The sequence below is a fragment of the Macrobrachium rosenbergii genome, chromosome 45 (assembly GCF_040412425.1).
Source record: "Macrobrachium rosenbergii isolate ZJJX-2024 chromosome 45, ASM4041242v1, whole genome shotgun sequence".
NCBI lineage: Eukaryota > Metazoa > Arthropoda > Malacostraca > Decapoda > Palaemonidae > Macrobrachium > Macrobrachium rosenbergii.
The window spans coordinates 7,682,867-7,688,792 of NC_089785.1; positions in this window are offsets into that span (position 1 = coordinate 7,682,867).

Below are 5,926 nucleotides of genomic sequence, written 5' to 3' on the forward strand. Positions count from 1 at the left end.
GAAAAAATAAGAATGAAAAAACATTGAGAAAACAAACAGACAAACAAACAAACCGAACCGAAAACATAACCTTGATGGAGGTGAGAAAGTCAGCTGGAAATCTCTAACATCACAACTTTACTTTTAATGGTAAAAAAAAAAAAATATTCCGAACAAAGGTAATTTTTATTACCCATTTCCACATATCAAAAGACACTGACAGATGCTTAAGAAAAAGAATGACATTCATAAGAAAAAGAATGAAAGAAATAAGGAAATGTTTTAGGTGATAAAGAGAAAAACTATAAAGTACAAAAGTACAAAAGACTAAGAAGAAGGGAAATGAATACAAAAACAAAAAAGAAAACTGAAACGTAAATCTCTGAAATATAAAAGGAAATCGAAAATATTCTTAACATGAAAACGGTCCTTATCTGTCCGATTACCCCGTATCCAGCAGATTGATACACATCCAGTGTAGCAAATAAAAAAAAAATCATTATCAATACAGCGAATATGGAACAAAATGAGCATCTCATTACAGGGATTGCTAAAACAAAATCTGTTTGCTCATATTCAAGGTCACAATGAACGTCACAATTGCGACCAAAATTAGCCTCATATTTCCTCCCGTCAAGAAGAATCTCGGAAAAGCAAACGGAAGGAAATGCCAATCATTATTCAGATGCCAAATATGCAATTTTCCGTTTTATAAATAACAAAACCTCTGTGAATCCCTTTGAAATAAAAGTTATTCTAAGTCGCAATTAATGAGCTGGGTTATGTGATGGATTCGTGAATTCACTAAATATTTCTTCCAATTCTTAAAACTTAATGGAATGATTCAAACCTTAAAATAACTTGTCCAGAGCGCCGGAATAAAATCTATGCCTGAACAAGACTATGTTTAGCTTATGAATGTAGTCCTCATTATTCTCTGGCAATTGATGCAGGCGTAACATACTGCATTTTGATTTTATTTACCCAGTTAAAATATGATTTTTATTTTCTGTTCAGCAGCAGCTTTGAGAACGCTCACTATTTATGGAAAGGGTACAATCAAAACGATGCAGAAATACTGCATAGTTCTACTTATCTATAAGTTTTCTCGTCGTGAATTTGTTATAGTTGTTAAAAACCAATGCCCTTTAAATCTAGAATGTGCACTTGATGCCGTCAGAAAAATAACAGAGCTTCGCTAATATCTGTTTACTTTTGCAAGCATCTGTAAACCCAGTGTTTTTTAATATCTATCTATTGAATATTTTGCATATTTATTTATAGAAACAATCTTTCAACATTAGATTTTTTACATTTTTTATTGGTTATGAAAACCGCCTAAATGATATAAGTGGTTGTACCATGGGTGATCAAAGCCTAGAAGATATTTTCAGAAATTCTTGTGATTTAGGGAAACATATTGAGAATGTTTTTCTTCTCCGTTAAATGCTAATAAATTTAAAATCAGGTTTTATAAAAAAAATCTTGGGTTACTCTAATTTACCAACACTAAGTATATATCACTGTGAATTATGAAAAACTAAAGGTGGAATGGAATGGAATATAAAACTTAGGCCAAAGGACAAGTCCTGGGACCTATGAGGTCATTCCGCGCTGAAAGGAAAACAGAGAGTAAACAGGTTTAAAAGGTGTAACAGAAGGAAAACCTCGCAGTTGCTCTATGAAACAATTGCCTCTCAGGAGAAGTGGAGTGAAACAATTGCTAGCACAGGGTGGAAGAGAGCATGAACGGAGGTACAATAAAAGAGTCAGCGGAGTTGCAGGTATGGGCCGAAGGAACGCTGCAAAGAACCTTAAGTAATGCCTGCAGTGCAATGCGCGAGGTGCACTGACGGCACTAAACCCTACGATAGGGACCCGAAATTGATGCAAATTATCGTGAGCTCAGTCGAGGAGAGTGAGAATGTCGCCGACTTGAAAAGTTGCCAGATAGCGCAATAATATTCTACGGTCTTGCCCAAAAGATTTTGGGATACTCTCCAACTGGTACGTATACAGTTAATTGATCAATATTCCTTGCACAACAATCTCCAATTCATTTTTTATTAAACAAAACTACGCCACACCCCTAATAAACTACATGTTCTGAAAATAAATAAATAAAGATAAATAAGCCTCGGATGGTTTATGTTCGGTTCAAAATCTCTCGCAAAAAGAAAGCGAAACTGAGGGGCTGGGTGTTGCACCTACCAAACCATCCTTTCTTATCTCCCAATTACATCTGGGTCGTTCAAAATGGTCATCAGGAGGAGAAAATAAACCAACTAAGCTACACTTCAATCAATCCTTCTCAGTTAGAGAACTGACCAACTGTTAACAAATTGCTGTGGACACAGAAAATACAGATGAATTTAGTCGAGATGATGTGGTATAAGTGGTGTTGGAGCTAAATTGATGCCTTTGTCGCACGTAGCCATATGGCAGAGGTGGGTGGATATCGTCTCCAAATGCAAAACACCTGAGTTCGACGGGTGAGTTGATGGGAGGTGATATTCACTTATACCTCTTTGTGGCCGACTGCGTTAGTGCGTCCCTGTAGTCCTGAGTCCTCGTCCGTCGCTGGTTCGACCCCACGGGACGGTGGACTTATTATCAACTAAAAAATTCCCTTTGGTAACATATATGAAAATATATTATTTCCAAGGTAGAGCGAATTGGATATTAAAGGACGTTTGTAGCGTTCTGATTATATATATATATATATATATATATATATATATATATATATATATATATATATATATATATATATATATAGAAAAATAAGACTGAATTCTCTGTCTCTGTCTCTCTATCAAGCCTCAGTATGAGAATAATAATGAATTCTATGTACCTAATTAAAAGCGGCATTTCTTGAAACCCTGATTTTTTATCATCGACATCTCTCTTCTATTGTGCAAACAGGCATTCGGGGACCCCGGAATGGAACCGTTTACCCTTCGCTGTCGGATTCTTCTGCAGTTGTCAACATCCGGTGCCGGAAGAGCCCACAAGAAGCACACTAATTAAATGACGTCATCAGGGCGGTCTCGGAAAACCGTTGAGTCAGGCGAGCCTCTTTGTTCTCGGGGAGATGACAGGGACGATGACATCTCATTAAAGAAGCTCCTCAATTTGGGAGCATCGCAGCAAAGGTTTTTACTCTTGAGACTGCAACGGACATAGTTTTTTCTTTTTTTCAGAAACAAATGTGTTGTTCACGCCGTCCTGGCAGTTGTTTTTCTTGTATATACAATTTTTTTTAAAAGATTTAAGAAATGGTGTGCTAGGTTTCAAATGGATGTAACACTACATTACCTACATAGGAATATACAGCGCTGAAACCTACAGATTTCACTAAATTTACATAAAGAAGAATGACATGATTATGAATTATCACCAATTTTCTCTTAATAATAATGGCTGGACTTTACCAATCAGTGAATAGGTACCAAGATTAACATATGAATGTTTACAAGCAGCAATTATCAGATGAGACAGAGCTATAAAACCAAGGCGATTCAGACAGGTAAGCAAACTATGAGGAGGACAGAGCGACAAACGGAAAGACAGAACAATAAATATAATAAAAGTTAACATAACACTTCTTTCAAGTGAACACCATAATCTCTGGAAGCTGGAATTTCAAGTCAGTGGCCCTGTGGGTTTGTTCCATATGAATAGCGTTCATCTGCTGAATAATAATAATAATAATAATAATAATAATAATAATAATAATAATAATAATAATAATAATAATAATAATAATCTCTAAAGCCGTGAACTATCAGGTAGTGCGTGTTCCTAAAGGGATAGATAAAATCACGTCAGGAAGTGTCCAATTTTACATAAATAATCGGCCTTTTACCTGCAATGATACTAAGAGAAAAAAAACGACATTTTAGGCGCCATGATAGCCGGTATTTAAAAAGCCATTGCCGAGAATTATAGGAGGATATTAGGAAGAAACGAAAACAAGCGAAGACAGCGGTGCGTTTCCATATGTCACGTGACTCTACCACTGGGATGGGGAAAGTCTTGCCAATGAAAAACGCTGCTCCGAGAGTTGCGTTCAAGAGAGATTTACAGAACGTTTGCTTAAGATTTATCCCTCTGTTTACTCGCTTCTTTTATTCCAAAGCGGCAGCCAGATAGCGCCTGGTGTGCGAGTGAGGCCACGAAGCGAAGAAATACTAATATGAAAAAATTGATTGAAGTTTATCGTTAAACCTGTTTTAAATTTATTCATGTGATTTAGTTTATTTGAAACAGTGAATGCATATGTTATCCTACCCTGGTGGGGATAGCACTAAATCTAAAAAAAGGACGAATCATGAGCACTTAGTCAGTTATTTTCCCATAAAAATTCAGAAATCATTGACCCTTTGCCAAAACAGCATGGGCAGTCAAAGTTCCTCGCCGAAATTCAAGCAAACTAGATTAATGCCAGGTTCCTGATTGTCATCAACTTTCAGATTTGATGTCAAATGTCGTTGTTACTCGTCCCTTGACTTGAAAGAAATAGAGGTAGTGAGAAGTCTTTTTCGTAGTCGAATGAAAATAACAAAACTTACCAAGGTTAAAAATAAATCAAGAATTTTTCTGAAGACCTCAAAAATAAAAATAAAACTGTTTGTTGGCATATTACATGATTTTAAAACCAAAATATCATTATGAACGAATAACACTAGCCACAAATTTCATATAGTTTATTTTAAACTAAAGAAATACTAGGTTAATCCAGCTATGAACTCTGATCAAAACACTGGTGCGGCTATATACAACTGACGTACAGGAAAACCGTTCAAGGCCAAAAAAAAAAAAAAAAAAAAAAAAAACTCTCTCTGGAGACTTGAAAAGGAGATTGTTTTTGAAGATCTTGGTTTATGACTCCCAAAGGAGTGTGGGAACACCTCCGCACCAAGCACATGAGTCAGAAATCGATAGGATTTTCAAGGGGATTTTCGCAGAGGGAAAATGCAGCAATTGGTCATAATTATTCCACTGTATTCTGTCATAGAGAGACAGTACTCTACACCCCAGTCACCGACTTTCTTTGCTTTCGTTTATTTGCGCAGCGATTCAACTACATTCTGTGATATATGATAACTTCTCTGTACTGTCCGATGAAAAAGATTTCTAGTAAAAGTGAGCGAAATATCTCTAAAAAGAATATCTTTCAAAAATAGAATATATGATTTTAAGGAATTAAATTTCAGATGAAAACATAATTATCCAAATAAATACGCAACTTTAAATATGAAACAATTTGTTAAAACCAATGCTTGGTTTTAAACCAAGAGCTTTCTCTCTCTCTCTCTCTCTCTCTCTCTCTCTCTCTCTCTCTCTCTCTGTGAGCAATGGCACGAATAATGGCTACCGAATTTGATAAATGGGAGAAAGAAAACCGAGAGGAGAGCATTTCAGAAAATTTAGTTTTCCACTGGAATAAACAGTGAACTAGGCAGCTGGTTATTAATCAGCTAATGTGAACCACAACTGGAGAGAGAGAGAGAGAGAGAGAGAGAGAGAGAGATTCCATTATGATATAAAAAGTGTAAAAGGAGACTGTCACTGCCCAGCCGAAGTACCAAGCCTCAAAGCTCAGCGGTCGGGTAAAACTAAATGTACACTTCTCAACCGAAGTGAAACTATTCAAACACTCGCTGTATCATTATTGGCAACCTCCCCTTCCTTCCACCAGACTCCGTGACGGACGCTGGAGTGGTTAGATGGGAGAGCTCCACATTTTGGAGGTGAATGTCTCGTGCGAACTTTGGCCATTTAATGTCGAACTTGGGCGATCAAAGCAGTTAGGTGGCCCCGTGCCTTTAAATGAGTCTGTGAGGGAAGATGTATCGAGGTGACCACTTCGAGACTAAAATGGGAAAACATCGGATAAAAATGAATGCATGTTAAGTACTAACTTGCATAACACCTCTTTATA